Here is an 18998-nt window from a genome sequence, read left to right as displayed (position 1 = left end):
AAGCTAGACGCCAGATCATGCAAGACGGTGTTTCTAGGCTATCCGTGAGGAGTCAAGGGATACAGGCTATAGGATCCCTTGGAAAAGAAGGTCATCATTAGTTGGGATATGACTTTTGATGAGGAGTCAGTCCTATGGAGGCGAGCAAGCATGGAGGAGCAGTAGGAGCAAGAGGAGGTCCAGCAGGGTGCTGTTGGACAACTTCTCTTTTATTTTGCCTCTTGCAGGTACTACGGGAGGATATGACATTCAGGTGGAGAACCTACCTAAGGTGTCTCCACAGGTGGAGAGAACTTGGATAGATGATCGAGGCAGAGAGGTCCAGCAGGAGCGAGCTGGATCGAGGATTGATATCGATGTTGCCCTACACAAGCCCAAGAGGACCATCAGGCAACCGGACCGATATGGCTTCGAGGAGACGCTGTCATATGCCCTGGTGACAGCGAATGGAGACCCATATATGTATCAGGAGGCTATTGAGAGCCAGGATAGAGAACGGTGGGTCCAGATGATATCCGAGGAGATGCAGTCTCTCCACCAGAACCAGACTTGGTGATTGGTGCAGTTGTCACAGGGGAAGAGGCCCATTGGCTGCAAATGGGTCTACAGTCGCAAGGACAGAGTGGAGCTGGTTGAGGCCTTGGGACACCAAGGTGGAGATTGTTGTGGTCTAGTTGGTGTACCCAAGGCCCAGGAGACCAAGTCTAAGGCCAAGGTCCATCATTCATGAGGGCTTCATGGAGGCTCTAGGGCTAGTTGGGCCCTAGGTTGAAAGGCTGTGGGCCTTCGGGTTCTTGAGGTCTAGGTTATGTGGGCCTCAAGGGACCAACTCTTTATGGGCTAGGTCTGGGCCCAGGATAGGTGAGATTAGGTCGAGTCATGAGTCTACATGGGCTTGGATTAACCTAATCTCCCATAGAGTTGGTCAAGGGAGTTTTGGGTTTGGGTCACTTGATCCGGTGTTTATATATACATGTACTATGTATAGGTTCGATTAAGCCAAGAAAATAGATGACTCTTTCTCCCAAGTCTCTCTCTCTCTTCTCCCTCTCTCTTCAGCAATTCTCCATGCCCTAGGAGCAAGAAACCCTAGGGTTTCTTGCCGCCAGTCCATAAAAGGAAAGAGAAGAAGGGGAGGCGCTAGCCCCTTCCCCCTTGCAGCCGCCTACCAGATCTGCTCTCCCCCTCTTGCAGGTACCCAAACACCAGGTCCAAGATCTGGAATCTCTTGAGAAGAGGTTGGTACAAGTTTCTGTCAGATCTGGAGTTGATCTGAGGTCGTTTGTGGTGCGGATGAGATCTCCATCAACACATCTACAAAAAGGCTGCAGCAGGACGGATCTGCGAGGTCTATCTCCATCTATCTTCTTCTCCATCTAGAATATTCTAATTTAAGATTTATGAATTGGAGGACCTCGGTCTAGGTCTGATCTGGTTGGGTACCAGATCTTAGATTTTTTAGAGGTGGTTTCAAAGGCATTCTTCATCTGGAACGAAAGGCTGACGAAGAAGACAGCAACCAGGCTGATTTCGTCAAGGGCCTTGGATCGTGTCCAGAAGACTCCAGATCTATTCGTTGCTGGTTCTACTGCACCAAAGGTCCGTGGGAGGAGCCAGGATCATGCTCCAACAAAGAGATGCTTTTTCAAAGTCCTTTATGGAGAATAATGATAACAGTGAAACTTTTATTCCCTGTAATATAAAGAATGTCATTCTCGATTAAGAGAATTTTATTCACATACAAAATAAGAAATGCACTCACAGAACTATTAACCCATTTGTATTTGTAAGATTCTTCTTCATTCTCAATGAAGCCATACATTTTGATCACTTATCAAAATGCATATTCCAACTTTAAAATATTATAGCACTGCCATAGGAGAAAATATCTCGTTATGGTCAATACCATAATATTGACAATATCCTTAGCCAACCAGATGGGCATTGTAGGTCTCCACCTTCTCATCTGCACCCTCTGATCCTATTGAAGATCCACTTATACTCTATGGGCTTTATCCCTTCGAGTGAATCAATGAGTGTCCATACATCATTGACCTTCATGGACTCATTTTGGACTTTATGGCTCCAAGCCACTAATTAGAGTCAGACCTCTGCATGATATCCATGTAGGTGATCAGATCCTTGTTGTTCTCATCAAGTTTAATAGGATCACATCCTGAAACTAGAAATTGAAGTATCTATTCGATGGACACGGTACTCTATCGGACCTCCTTAATGGTGCTACTACAATAGGTTCCGAGTTTGATCTAATCAAAACTATTTCTATGAGTTTATTAGATTATGTCGGTTCTTCTACCTATCAAACTTCATAAGTTCTACATTAAAATAAGTTCTACATTAAAGGCATCTGTTCCATCACCAAGGTGCTCTTTTTCTAAAAAAAATATCAAGCAACTTTTGTTCTTCAACAAGGTAGAAGTTATATCCCTTAGATTTTTTGGGGTATTCTATAAAATAATACATATAGGACAGAGATCCAAGCTAATTGATCTGTAAATGCTTGACATAAAACAAACACTCAAACTCTAAAGTAAGAAAGTATCGACTTACGCCTAGTCCATATCTCATATGAAGTCTTTGTGACTGATTAATTTAGAATCTAATTGAGAACATGACAAGTAGTCTCAAGAGCATAACCTTAAAAGAGATTGACAGACTTGTAAATCCCATCAAAGATCAAACTATGTCGAACAAAGTTGATTCCAATAAGAGAAAATCTTATTCTCTTCTAGATATGTCAAAAACTCAATGAAAAGATATTTTACTCCTTGGTCTGATCGAAGAGTTTCAATGCTCTTTTTAGTTCATTTCTCTACCTTATTAAAAAAATTATTTGAACATTTCAAATAATCCAAATTTGTGATAAATATGTTTGTAGATCCAATACATTAGTATGTATCAGACTCAGAACATCATTGGCTTGTTCACCTTTTCTAGCAAGAGGTGACTTGGTCATCTTACTAAGAAGATAAGATTGATAGGTTGACAATGATTCACAATCATTGATTTCGAGAATTATCTCCTGTTGATCCTATTCTTACTTATATGATCAAGTCCAAATTGTCAAAGATAGGCTTCCATGATATTATCTACTCTAAGGAGTTTATTTGATTGTGTACATTACACTAACAGACTGTGTAAATATCATTTCTTAGTTGTCCATCATGATTTTGACATCATTCGTAATGATATTACAAAAATTATTAGACAATAATGACAATCACTAAAATGATATTGTTAGAGTTGAAAATAGGCTTGATGATTCCTAAAATCAGGATTAGAACATATCTTTCATCTCCAACATTTAGGAACCTCTTGCTGTTTTCAAACTTTCTACCCACCTGAAGTTGTTAAAATAATTTACATGAACTTTCGATATCTAATACTTAGATAGTAGTGTCATAGATAGAGAAATCACAAGGTATTATCATATAAATATTTTATCCAGCAACTCTTTACTGATTTCTCTTCCTTAGCCTATTCGGATCAAGGGACTGTGCCAAACTAGGTTAACCTTAGACTTTTTTTATTAATTCGGACTCCTCAGCCCAAGCACAACTCTTTGGCACCTTCTTTTCTTTTTCTTTCTCAAAAGATTATTGCTCTACTGAAGACACATCTTTAGAGATGCAAAAGAACTCCTTCAATATTTGAAAGATTTCTTCCCACTGAGCATCATTGAATTTACAACTAAATTCATGTTCTTCGCTGCTCTCAAAAGATACTACATGATGATATGATTATTTGGCCACTTCTAATAAGTGCCTTTGATCTCATCATATGTGTTGGACATGAAAACATTAGGTGCTAGATTCGTAATCATATATAAGATCTATTTGTGCTCTAAAACTATTTACAACTTTCGATACTATCTATCGAGGTTAGGTCCTCTAAATAAGTCACTATCAAACAGTGAATGAAGCAATGAACATCTAGCCATAGCCGAAAGAAAAATACAAGACCTCTATATTTATGAATTGATTAAGCCTAAAGACTTGGACTTTAGTTTAAAGGTTCTCTCACTATTTTAGTCGAATTGATAGCCTCTACCTCCAATCTGTGGAATTACTTTAATTCTTTAGTGGGTACTAGAATCTACACAGTTGCACATGAGCACGACTTTGGCTGGCTTGTTCATGTACATCTATGGATAGGTTCTTAATCAATTATTTTAATAAATAATTTTTAATAATTAATTTCATTCTAGATTTTATTTTAGTAGGCAATGGGCATCCACTAAAAGTCTTAGTTAGGTCAAATCATTAACATGAACCTCCTCAGTGATTGTAACTAATGAATGATCAGATCCGAGTATGGCTCGACCAATCCAACCATTCATCAGATAGTATATCATCATTCAGAGAAATATCAGACGGATGGCACCTGCAATGTCAATAAAAAATAATGGATCAATTATTATTCATCTTAATAGGAAGCTATGATCTAATTATCATCATAACCAGCTCATTTTATGGATCTAATAATTTAAAAAATTTAATTTATGAATTAAAAGAAGAGAAAAGAAGAGATCAAATAGTAAATCACAATCCTTCCACTGACTTCACCAAGTTATTGAATTGGATTAAGGTCATGCTGATCGAACTGACACCTAGATCAGTCACACTGATCAATCTTAATGGTATGGATCACTTCAAATCACTTAGCGATCTAATTAAGACATAATTCACCAAATTAGTCAGATAAGTCAGATTGGTGGGAGGGTCTACTAAGCTTGTCTTAGACACCATCAAAATTGCCAAGTAAACTGCTCCCAATTTAAAACCATTGATCGAAATGCCAAACTTACCTTAGATACCAATTGATTAATTAATCTTGATTTGACTAGCCTAATAATTTAGATTCAACCACTGAGCCACAATCAAGGTCCATTTTGTCTAATCAAAGAAATAGACTTGACCATCTACAACTATTATATTGATTCTAGAGAAACTCTGATTTAATTTAATTCAATATTTGATTAGATTTAATCAATTTCTCTACATAGTCTATTAACTCTTTGATTCTAACCTTCAGTTTAATCCAATTAAGATGACCTAATTTGAGCTAACTCATGCCCCCATATCTTATGCAATATCATTAGATCTTAAATCACAATTTTAGATCTAATCGATTCTACACTTAATCCTTAATTAAGTTTCAGTATCAATATGGGTTTAAGTTTAGGTTTAGATTTAAAATAATTTTAATTTTTTATTTTATAAAAAATTTACAATAAATTTTATGCAAAAATTTTTTATTCTGAAATTGGATCAACTCAATCAACATTGAGCCAGCTACACAAAGGGACTGGGTTAACTCAATTCAAAATTGAGTCGGCTCAGTAATTGTGCAAATACATTTCAAAGAGTTTCAGATCTGAAAATCTTACATAATCTTAAAATAAAATCAATCATAAACACCCTTTTAGATCATATCTAAACTTTTTATGATTTAAAATTTTATTTTCATATGATTAAAATAATTTTAATCGTATAGATTAGATGTTTTATTTTTTTTACAACTTTGTATCACATACAACAAACCTAAGGTTTCAAAATCTAGAATTTTGCAAAAAAATAAGTTCTTCCTTTCACGTTCTTCTTCATGGGATTTAATCACATGGCACCCTTACACACCATAAAAGTACTCCATCGAATGGAAAGAGAGGGCCTTCAAACTCTTCTTGCTCCTGTGATCGGATGGCTTGGTGATCAACCCAATTCAAGTACTTGCTAATTGGATCATCTAATCTAATCACATATCATATATGATTGAATTTAGATCTAATCTAAATTACATCAGATTTGATTACAATCTTAGATCACATCTAAATCAAATTGTAAACATCATATGTAATATATAAAATCAGATTTTATTAAAGATCAACACAAATTAGGACAATCCGTTCACTATAAGGGGGTAAACCCTACAGCAGGATAACCTTATATCAGTTTGTATGATCAACCCTTAATTAAATTTAGATCTAAGATATTATATATCAGATCTACATAAAATTAAATTTCAGATTTTATATGTACATATAATATGTCATAATGAACCTAGCTCTAATACCACTATTGAAAAATGTAGATGATTTCATGCATGTATTTCAAAAATTTTTGAAATAAAACACAGTGGAAGGTAACTAAATTAATCATATTAACCTAATATACATATGATCTAATCATCAAATTAACCTACTCCAAGATCTATGATATGATATGTTGCATATAAAATCTAAAAAATTCAGAAGATAAAATCTATATGCATGGATGTAAGCATAGATCAGATCTACTTCTATCTGAGTTCAGAACTCGATATCTGAGTGCGGATCACTTATTACGCTACTGAGAGATGTGGTAAAGATGATCCTTGCTGGTTGCTTACAGCCGCACATATATCTGACCTCTATAAAAAGTCCACTCAAAATCCCAATCTGATCGGTCTTCTCGAGAATGCTAGTTCGCAAGAAGACATTCTTTTTGGCTGATCTAGATTCTTTTTTCAAATCTCTAAAATCTTTTTAGATATTGAAGATGGACATCTAGAGAAGATGAAAATGTAGAAAAAGTGTGGAGAGGAGACTCTCTTCTCTTTTCTTTTTCCCTCTTTCCAAAACCATAGGAAGAAATCTTAGAAGACTAGGTTTTGTGCACACCTAAAGAGAGAGGACTCTCCTCTTCTTTTTCACACCAAGAACCCATACCCAAAACCTCCCAACATGAAGAGCACTCTCTCTTCTTTCTTACACGCATAAAAGAGAAAAAAATAAATCCCCTTTTATTGGCATGTAAGGAATGAGAGTAAAGAGTCATAGAGATCATGGACTCTTGATGTGTTGTCACCCCTTCTTTCAATTCCATGCCCAGAAAGAAATATGGGATGCCCCTTCAAAAATATTTTCATAGTAAATCAGATCCTTATCTGATTTTGCATACCCCATATATCAATATTTATTGTGTTAGATGTGTGCCCTAGATGCCAGATTGACTGACACATTTCTGTACAAATCTAAGGACAAATTTATAATTTTAACTATAAATAAATAAAAGGGTTATTCTACTATCACATTGCATACATTAAGTCTGTGATACATCCTTTGAGTTAGTAGGAATGTTGATTCATATTTTCAATAGTTAAAAAATTAAGGCATGAATTTACATAACTAACTCATAAACAGCTCCTGACCATAGGATCATCACGAGGATGGTGATCGATCTGGAAGGTTGGTGTACGATCGCTTTCTTAGGATAGATGTGTCTTGAGTCTACAGTGTAGAGATACCAGAGTGAGAGTATAAGTATTCATTGAAAATGAGAGTACTAAGCGTGACAACCTCGAGCAGTCATAAGAAAGTCTACCTTCTCATCCATGACTAGCTCGATGCTGCAGCTGTGTGTCTAGTTCTTTGATCTGAGGTACATCGATAGTTTACCTTGAGTGTGTTATAGTTTGACTACATCATAGCTCGATCTCCTAGCCATTCGAAACCCTGAGGTGTATGTTGGCTATAGCATATTCATTGTACGAACCAGATCGCACCAAGATGGGATCTATCAACTTTGGTAGATAAGAGGAGTAGTCCTATGATGATCGAAAGATCGAGTCCTTAAGCCCAAAGCTATGACAGAGTGAAATAATGGAAAAGAGTTTTTCATTAAGGTTTCACATCGGACTTAGATTGATCGATTGATTCATATGACTGATGTTGGGTTTGACGAGTTCACCTTAACCCTAATTCAGTCGGGACTCATGATAGAATAACTCAATCACACAGGTAGCTGCACCAAGAGGTTCATCTTCATTTCTAATGGGTTACCACCATATACTGCTAGGTATCACTGATGGATTTTGGAAGCAATTAGAATGATCTTGATGATCGATCATTCTAATTATCTAAATCAGAAGAGTTCTGGTCCATTGAAAGGAGTTTCGATGATGTCGATGATGAGATCACGACATGTCTCATTACCATACGAAAATGAATCTAACTGGGTCACACAAACAAAAGTTAGGGTTTGGATATCATCAATTGAGCTAGCCCAGTTCGATTGATTTGGATTAGATCCAATTAGGTTCAAAGAAATTGTGCTAGCATACAATTGAGCCTAACTTTCTCCTCGTGTAATCTTTTCTATCTCGACTGAGCCAAATATGATTTGACTCACCCATAGCAACGAATAAATCTGGAGACTTCTGGACTCGATTGAAGGCCCTTGATGAAATCAGCCTGGTTGTTGTCTTCTTCGTCAGCCTTTCATTCCAGATGAAGAACACCTCTAAGATCACCTCTAAAAAATCAAAAATCTGGTACTCAACCAGATCAGGAATGGACCGAGGTCTTCCAATTTATAGATCTTGAATCAGAGCATTATATATAGGAAAGAAGATAGATAGAACCAGACCTTGCAGATCTATCCTGCTGCAGCCTTTCCTGTAGATTTGTTGATCGAGATCTCACCCGTGCCTCAAACGACCTCAGATCAACTCCAGATCTGAGAGGAACTTGTATCAACCTTGTAGAAAGAGATTTCAAGTCTTGGACCTGATGTTTGGGTGGCTGCAAGAGAGGGAGAGGCAATATGATTGGCGGCACAAAGGGGGAGGGGCTAGCACCTCCCCTATTTTACCTGCCTTCTATGGACCTGGTGGTAAGAAACCCTAGGGTTTCTTGCTCCTGGGGCATGGAGAATAGCTGGAGAGAGAGGGAGAAGAGAGAGAGAGACCTGGGAGAAAGAGTTTTCGTATTCCTTGGCTTAATCAAACCTATACAGTGCATGTATATATAAACACAGGGTCAAGTGACCCAAACCCAAAACTCCCTTGACCAACTCTATGGGAGATTAGGTTAACCCAACCCCATATACACCCATGACTTGACCTAATCTCACCTATCCTAGGCCCAGACCTGGCCCATAAAGAGTTGGTCCCTTGAGGCCCACATAACCTAGACCTCAAGAATTCGAAAGGCCCACAGCCTTTCAACCTAGGGCCCAACTAGCCCTAGAGCCTCCATGAAGCCCTCATGAATGATGGACCTTGGCCTTAGCCTTGGTTCCCTGGGCCTTGGGCACACCACCTGGATTATAACAATCTCTACCTTGGTGTCCCAAGGCCTCAACCAGCTCCACTCTGCCCATCAGCTGAATCAGCTCAACACATCTCTGAAAGCTGTCCTGTGAAAGTACCTTCGTAAGTTCATCAGCTGGGCTCTCCTTGGTGTGTACCTTTACCAACTCCACCTCGCCATCCACCACAAGCTCCCTGATCCGATGATACCGAATGTCGATGTGCTTTGTCCTTGCATGATAGACTAAGTTTTGTGCTAATAGAAGTGCACTCTGGCTGTCACAGTGCACTCTAATGGCCTCCTATGTAAGGCCCATCTTCGTCAACAAACCCTTCAGCCAAATTGCCTCCTTAGCTACTTCTGTCAGCCCAATGTATTCCACCTCCGTAGTGGATAGGGCCGTGATAGGCTGCAGACTCGATCTCCAAGAAATAGGACCTCCATACAGGCTAAAGATGAAGCCTGTCGTAGACCTCTGGGTATCCACATCTCCACCGAAGTCTGCATCTACATAACCACCAATCAGCCCCTGAGCCTCTCTGGATATGTTAGAGTATCCCACTACACCTCCTCGCTATTCGTAGCAGATGCCAACTCCAACTGAACCCACCAGGTATCTGAATATCCACTTCAGAGCTCTCCAGTGCTCCCTGCCAGGCTGCGCCATGAACTTGCTAACCTGACTCACTGCATGAGCAATGTCTGGCCTATAACAGACCATCGCATACATCAAGCTTCCAACTCTTGAAGCATAAGGAACCATCTCCATCTCCTAAGCCTCCACCTCAGTCTGTGGCGCCATGGTCTTCGAGAGTCTGAAGTGACCGGCAAGTGGCAGCTCCGTCGGCTTTGCTCCCTTCATCCTGAACCTCTCTAAGACCTTCTGTATGTAGCCCCCCTGAGATAGATGTAGCACCCTCCGGGCTCAGTCTCTGAAAATCTCCATGCCTAGGATCTTCTTTGTAGGGCCCAAATCCTTCATCTCAAACTCCCGAGATAAGGATGCCTTCAGATCCTGCACAACCTTCCTACTCTTGCATGCTATAAGCATGTCATCCACATACAAGAGTAGGAACACCCTAGAACCATCCTCAAGAGACTGAACATAAACACAGGGATTAAACTCACACCTGAAAAGTCGAATGCTGCACACATAGGAGTCGAACCGCTTGTACCATTGCCTCGGCGACTGCTTTAGTCCGTACAGCGACTTCTACAACAAACAAACCTTTCCCTCTGATCCTGGATCCCTGAAATTTGGTGGCTACTCCATGTAAATTCTCTCCTCCAAATGTCCATGGAGGAATGCCATCTTGACATCCATCTGCTCCAGCTCTAAATCCTGAGCTGCTACAATACTCAGCAACACTCTGATGGAAGTATGTCTGATGACATGAGAGAAGACCTCGCTGAAGTCGATGCCTTCATTCTGGGAGTATCCCTTGGCCACTAACCTCACCTTGAATCTGATACCTCCCTACTCTGAAGGCCCTTCCTTGCGACTGTAGACCCATTTGCAGCCAATGGGCCTCTTCCCCTGTGGCAACTGTACCAATCGCCACGTCTGGTTCTGGTGGAGAGACTGTATCTCCTCGGACATCATCTGGACCCATCGCTCTCTGTCCTGGCTCTCAATAGCCTCCTGATATATATATGGGTCTTCATTCACTGTCACCAGGGCATATGATAGCATCTCCTCGAAATCATATCGGTCTGGTTGCCTGATGGTCCTCTTGGGCTTGTGTAGGGCAACACCGATATCAGTCCTCAATCCAGCTCACTCCTGCTAGACCTCTCCACCTCGATCATCCGTCCGAGTCCTCTCCACCTGTGGAGACACCTTAGGTAGGTTTTCCACCTGAATGTCATGTCCTTTCATAGTACCTGCAAGAGGCAAAATCAAAGAGGTAAGCTGTCCAGCAGTGCCCTGCTGGACCTCCTCCTGCTCCTGCTGCTCCTCCATGCCTGCTCACCTCCATAGGACTGACTCCTCATCAAAAGTCACATCCCGACTAATGATGACCTTCTTTTCCAAGGGATCCCACAGCCTGTATCCATTAACTCCTCGCGGATAGCCTAGAAACACCGTCTTGTGTGATCTGGCATCTAGCTTGCTCCGCTCACTAGCTCCAATGTGCACATAGGCCGTGCATCCAAATACCCATAGATGGCCCAGCCCAACTGTCCTCCCAGACCACACCTCCTCTGGAAGCCTGCCATCCAACCTGGTGTGAGGTGATCGATTGACCAAGTAACCCGCTGCGTCAACTGTGTCAACCTAGAACGCCATTGGAAGCCCTACCGGCAGCCTCATGCATCGTGCCTTTTCCAGAAGTGTTCTGTTCATCCTCTTAGCCACCCCATTCTGCTGTGGAGTCCCCTTAACTGAGAAGTGTCTCCTGATCCCACACTCCTCATAGTAATCCTGAAACTCTCTGCTGGTGTACTCTCTGCCATTGTCTGACCTCAGACACTTCATGCTCCTCCCCTGCTCCTTCTCCACCTCAGCTCTCCAGATTTTGAACTTGGTGAAGACCTCAGACTTCTCTCTCATGAAGTAAATCCAGAGTTTCCTTGAGAAATCATCAATCAGGGTCATGAAGTATCTGGCCCCATTATTAGCAGAAACTGGGGCTGGTCCCCACACATCCGTGTGTACTAACTCCAGAGGGGCTGCACTACGGGTTGTACTGATGTTGAGCTGAACTCTCCTCTGCTTTTTCATCTGGCAAGGCTCACAGATCTCCCCTATAGCATCATCCTCCAGATCAGAGATGAGTCCTCTCCTGCTCAACTCCCTCAGCCCCTTGTCACCCATGTGGCCTAGGCGGTAGTGCCACATCCTGTAAGCCCCCTGCTGGTCCTGTGCTGCAATTGCTGCATCAGACTCTCCGGTCACCACAAATCCCTCCATGCGATAGAGGTTATTGTCCAACCTCCTGCCTCTCATCACCACCATAGCTCCATTGGAGATGTTTAATACTCTGCTTCTAGCCCTACTGCTGAAGCTGTATCCACTGCGCTCCAAGTAGCCTAGTGACACCAGATTCTTTTCCAGCTCCGGGACGTGCTTTACATTTGTCAATGTCCTCACAATCCCATCAAACATTCTCACCCTGACTGTTCCTATCCCAGCCACCTTGCAAGGATGATTGTCGCCTAGAGTCACTGATCCCTCATCTGTCTTGGTGTATGTCGCAAACCAAGACCTGTGTGGTGTGTAGTGATGTGAGCACGCAGATTCTAGTGTCCACTCCTCTGTGTAATGTCTGTGACCATCTGATACCACAAGTAGATCATCCTCCACCTGCTGCCCAGCAACTGCACTCACTGATTCTGAGCCACTTCTTTCTCCCTTCTTACTCTTCCATAGTGGACATTCTCGCTTGAAGTGCCCGAATCGTTGCACTTGAAGTATTTCATCTTTTTCTTTCCCTTCCTAGATTTGGACCATCCCCTGGACTTGCTTCTGCCTCTGCCTCTACCTGTCCTCTCTCCTACTGCCAAACCCTCCTGGGAAGCCCGATCTCTGGTCAACTTTTCCCTTTGCTCATTAGACCTCAGCACCGAGACCATGTCCTCATATTTCAGAGTCTCCTTGCCATAGAGCAGTGTAGTCACCAAAGAGTCATATGATCCTGGCAGCAAACACAAAAGCAACAGGGCCGTAGAGCAGTGTAGTCACCAAAGAGTCATATGATCCTAGCAGCAAACACAAAAGCAACAGGGACTTATCCTCCTCATCCAGCTTCACCCCGATATTCATCAACTCCGTGCACAACTGGTCGAACCTCTGAATGTGGCCAATCACATCAAATCCCTCCTGCATCTGAAGACTGTACAACCTCTTCTTCAGCATTAGCTTGTTGCACATATTCTTCCCCATATATATGGTATGCAACTTCGACCAAAGGCCCTTTGGGATCTTTTCTTCCAGCACCGAATACAATACCGCATCCGCCAAACATCCTCTGATCATCGAGCATGCTTTCTTCTCCAATGATGCCCACTATCTATCTGTCATTCCCTCAGGCTTCTCATCCAAAGCCTGATCCAGATCTGCTTGCACCAGAAGATCCTCCACCCAAATTTTTCATATGAAAAAATTTTTCTTGCCATATAACTTCTCAAAATCGACCTTCATATTGCTGCCCATGACTGGATCCAAGCCAAACAAGCAATATAAAATCAAGAAGTGTAGAATATACCTTGATGGTACCTTACTGAAAATTTTTAGCACTTGGGATCTTCAACTTCTCATGCTTGGAACTGCTTCCTCACCAATGTGGCTCTGATACCAACTATTGGAGCACAATCCCAGCTCCTCCCATGGACCTTGGGTGCTGTGGAACCAACAACGAACAAATCTAGAGACTTCTGGACTCGATTGAAGGCCCTTGATGAAATCAGCCTGGTTGTTGTCTTCTTCATCATCCTTTCGTTTCAGATGAAGAACGCCTCTAAAATCACCTCTAAAAAATCCAAGATCTGGTACCCAACTAGACCAGGCCTGGACCGAGGTCTTCCAATTTATAGATCTTGAATTAAGGTGTTATAGATAGGAAACAAGGTAAATAGAACCAGACCTTGCAGATCTATCGTGCTGCAGCTTTTTCTGTAGATCTGTTGATGGAGATCTCACCCGTGCCTCAAACAACCTCAGATCAACTCCAGATCTGAGAAGAACTTGTACCAACTTCGTAACAAGAGATTCCAAGTCTTGGACCTGATGTTTGGGTGGCTGCAAGAGAGGGAGAGGCAATATGGTTGGCGGCACAAAGGGGGAGGGGCTAGCGCCTCTCCTGCTTTTCCTGCCTTCTATGGACCTGGCGGCAAGAAACCCTAGGGTTTCTTGCTCCTGGGGTGTGGAGAATAGCAGGAGAGAGAGGGAGAAGAGAGAGAGAGACTTGGGAGAAAGAGTTTTCATATTCTTTGGCTTAATCAAACCTATATAGTGCATGTATATATAAACACAGGGTCAAGTGACCCAAACCCAAAACTCCCTTGACCAACTCTATGGGACATTAGGTTAACCCAAGCCCATGTACACCCATGACTCGACCTAATCTCATCTATCCTGGGCCCAGACCTGGCTCATAAAGAGTTGGTCCCTTGAGGCCCACATAACCTAGACCTCAAGAATTCGAAAGGCCCACAACCTTTCAACCTAGGGCCCAACTAGCCCTAGAGCCTCCATGAAGCCCTCATGAATGATGGACCTTGACCTTAGCCTTGGTCCCCTGGGCTTTGGGCACACCATCTGGATCACAATATTTTTATGGAGTGTCCACCTACTAAATTGGGCCTCAAAGTGGGCACCATATTCAGATTGGGCGTGCACCCCAAGTGGATAAGGATAGAGTCCCATGAGATAAGGACTCTAATCCCTTGATCAACTTGGACTGTGGGGTGTAAATCTCACTATGCTTATCCAGTGTTGGCACCAATAGTAGGAGAGATTGTGGAGATTTTTATCTAATATGATCAAATGATATCACTCCACCAATCAAAATTTTTTCAAAATTAATTAGAATTTTTTGATTCATCGAATGATGTGGCACTGCATGGTGCAGTAGGGTTTATTTAAACCCTATCTGTGCCTAGGGTTTAGAGACTCTGCTTAATAACCAGCAAAATCTTGAATTCTCTCCACTTATCCATGCTCCCTCTGCTCCTCTTCCTCCCCTCTTCATGTCCAAGAGGTTGGGCATCCATCTGGTGCTTGTCCAAGGAGTGGTGGCTTCCTGATTAGAAGGCTGCAGAGATTTATCAAGAAGCTGCTGCTCCAGCTTCAGAAGATCTTCCAGATCAGATCAAGATCTGATTTTTAGAGTAAAGATTTGTGAGGAGAAGATGATCTAGATCCTACTCAAGTAGATACTGATAGAGACCAGACGACTGTGTGGCTATTTTAGAACCTCGGGCATTGCTGTGATCATCTACAGGGTAATCTAGTTACCCTAGAGGTATTTCTCTATTTCTTATATTTTTAAATTTAATTTTAGATTTAATATCAGATAATAAAAATTAGATCTAATTGATCTTAGGTCTAAAAAATTATATGATAATTTTTTTTAAAATATTCTGCTCCAGATCTCATTAGATCTGGAGGATCCTACAAGAAAAAAGCTGATTTTTCCTTCAAGTGGTATTAGAGCCAGGTTGATAGCTCTATTTCAGATCTAATTTAGATCTGATTTTTATTTTTATTTATTTAATATTAATGAATTTTAGATGTCACATCAGATATGATAGGATCTAAAATCAAAAAAATTTAAAATTAAATCTAAATAGATCTAACATATATGAGATGCATGACTAGACTAGGAGTAGTTTGATCTGTGAATAGTCTTATAGTTTTATGTTTTAATGTGATTAAAATATAAATTAGATCTAATTTATTATCTATTTTTTTGATATTATAAATATTATATTCAGATCAAAAAATAAAAAATAAAATTTTAATTAATACATAAGATTGATCTGTTGCATGCCTAGACTAGTTGTAGAATTGTTCTAGTAACTGTCTAGAATATATTTTATATTGAATAGTTCAATTTAAATCTTATTTTTTAGATATTATATGTAATGTATTAGATCTAAAAGCATGCTAATTAGATCAGATTTTTATACATAAGATATATGCAAAGCATGTATAAGTTAGATCTGAAATTATATATGTGATATGTAACTTAGATCTAACTAGTTTTATAGTTAAATTAATATTTATGATTAAGGTATTCCTCATGGCCATCTAATTATAAAAACAAAGTAGGACTTAAGACCCTCTCCTCTCATTCAATGGGGTGTTCTTATGGCATGTAGGGGTGCTACGCGTTCATTCTTAATCAGAAATCAAAATTTACTTTTCTGCAAAATTCTAGATCCTGAAACCCTAAGATTTATTTACATATTTTGTTTATGAACCCAAGACTTAATTAATAAATTAAGCTTATGAAATTAAATTAGATCTAAAATTAAAAATTTCAGATCTAACTCATTTTCATAAAATTGGGTTCAAACTTGGGTAGCTCAATTAGGTCTAGCGGTTGATCAAACTGAATCAAAAGTTGGTTAGGTGGGATCATGAAAGCTAATAATTGACCAGCCTAATAGGATTAAGTCTTGGTCAAGGTCGAATCACATTTAGATGTGACTCGATCAAGTTAAGACCTAATTTGGCTCAGTGGTTAGAGTCTGGATTGTAGACTAACCCAAGTGGTTCTGGTTCGATAATTTGGTGTCTAAGGTAAGTTGGGTAGATGCGACCGACTGATTTTTAATTGAAAGCTACTCAACTTGAATGCATTATTGTCAAGTTAATGGCATATCTCTTCCATCGGTCTCACTTACCTGGCCATATGTGTCGATCCAGTTCTGATTTGAGGTGGCTAATAATTCGAGCTAACCCATGTCACTAGGTTAGTCATAATTGTTATGACTATATCAAGTCAAGTTTAATGATACCTAAATCAAATCTTCCTAAAAAAATATTAAGTCTAAGGTCTTCCACCATTGTGGATGTGCGGGTCCTTTTCAAGGTTGATTGTTCTCGACTGGTTACAGTGGCTCAGTTGCACCGGAAAGATGCAACCATGTCCATTAGGCATTGGATGCTATGAATTAGAGGATGGGTTGTGCTCAATATTTCAAATATGTTGAGGGATCCAATCAGGAATCTAATTCATGCAAATGATGGGTCTGACTTAACTAAGGATTGGAGCAATATTTTGGGTACGGTGAGCTTCATGAATTAGAGATCAAGTTTTGGATGCACCATGATTAGAGAATCATTGGACAAGAGTTGTCCACTCATCGGTTAACCCATCACCAATAGCTGTTAGATGAGGTGGTGAGTCAGTCGGTGAGACTGCACCACCCACTAGAAATCACTAATCACGGAGATTTTCACATCTCTACCTAGGGAGTGTAGGGATCTGAGAAAATAATGGGAGCCTAATTTGTTTAAAAATGAAACTCTTAAACATATTGGTTAAGTCTGATTACAAAATCTAACTAGAAACTTTTGACTCTCTACATGAAACATGTCTGCGTCCAACCCCCTGATCAAAATACTAGACACCCACAGATTGACTGGACCTAATTTCAAGGACTGGTTGAGAAACTACAGAATTATTCTGGATTTTGAGAAACTGACTCATGTCTTAGACCAAGTGTTGGGAATAGTGTCCCAAAGCCAATCATCAGCCTGTTGACGGTTGTGCTCATTTTTGTATTTGTACATGAATTATGAATTAATAAAAATTATTTTGGTATTTTTCATCTCAAAATGTTTCATCTTCTAATGAACTCCTATGTTGTGGTGAAGTCCTTAGGACTATTTAGACTCGACAAAGGAGGATTTGTCGTTTAGTCCTTAAATCTGTTCGCAACCAAATGATACGTTGTTACCAAGGATGACAATGTTTATCAAGCATAGGTCGTTGTGTGCCATATAGGTTGGTTGTTCTCTTAACCAATCAGTGTAGAGACACTGGTATGGCATACAGGTGAGATATAAGGGTACATCTGTACTGAACGTGACCGACTCTGGAGCTATTTCTGCTGTCAAGATTTGCTCTGATGGAATATGGGTATAAATATCCCTCCGACCTGAGACCGCCATGGTGACTTGCAAGCAACTCACTATACCTAGGCACTGGACTACCTGAATTTTTAATTCAGTGACGGAAGGCTGTTGGGTGTAGTCAAGTACTTGACTTATCGGTGCGTGTGTCAAGATGGGATTGGCCACTCTAGTTTAGGAGCTGTGTACAGTCATGTTTCAATTTAGCCAAACCTTGGCCAGGGTAGTCCTTGTGAGGAGTCACAGGACTGTTTGAGTTGAGCACGATTCGGATGATCTAATCAGAGTTGACAGTTTAACCCTGAGTTGTCCTAAACATAGAGGTCAAAAGGATGAATTATACAGTAACTATATTCACGTAGGTTCTAAGTGTTGCGATTGCGACTATTCGACCTATTCGATCATCGAGTACCATTGCTAGATGGTCACTTCGATTAGTATAGGAATTGGTTCCTATGCTACCGACTTAGGTTTGAACCTGTGTGGTCACACACATTAGAGGTTCCTATCTGATCTGATGGCTGGTGTAGAATTCTACATGTTTGGGACTCAGTGATCGAGAATCAGGATTCTCTGATCACGAGTTCCACACATTATGGATACTGGGATCAAGAGTCCCACTGGTTGGGACATTTCGATCAGGGTTACATATTGATGAATTCTGATTCCCGATTTCCCATCGGATTTAGACTCAGTATTTATAAGAGATTTAATTAGTGATTTGATCGCTAATTAACTCAATTTGATTGAGTAATTATTTTTGGATCAAGTCCAATTGAATTAGATTCAGTTGGGTTTGACCCGATTAGGTTAAGAGTTGATCTTATCGTCGAGATGGTTTGGTCCCTGATTTGATTAGGGGTTGGGCTTAGTCAATTTTTGATTTGATTAAGATTTTATTGAGCCTAATTAAGCCTAATTAATTTGAGTTTAAATTAGTCTAATTGGACCTAACTTATTTGGTTCAATTAGGTTGGTTTAAATAATTAAACCACCTTGACCCAATCTCCATGTGCCACCTTACTTCCATTGCACCCATTTGGATTCATGAGAAGGAACTTCTCATGAATTTTTTCCTCATGCTAAGCCCTCTCCACGCCCCACTTTAATGTGCCAAATGGATGGATAAGAATGATTGGTCGGCCATTCAAATTCAAAATAAAGTTTGAATTTGAATGGGTAATCAATCTTTGCACCTTATCCCTTTTTTTTACGCCCTATTTATTACATGAGAAAAGGTTTCTCATGAAATCACTCCATGCATAATTTAAGCCACGCCTCACACCTTTAGTGGATAAGGGATGAGTTGGTGTCCATTTG

Source organism: Elaeis guineensis, chromosome 2 (genome assembly GCF_000442705.2).
Source record: "Elaeis guineensis isolate ETL-2024a chromosome 2, EG11, whole genome shotgun sequence".
Taxonomy (NCBI): Eukaryota; Viridiplantae; Streptophyta; class Magnoliopsida; order Arecales; family Arecaceae; genus Elaeis; species Elaeis guineensis.
Note: the sequence above shows the minus strand (reverse complement) of the source record.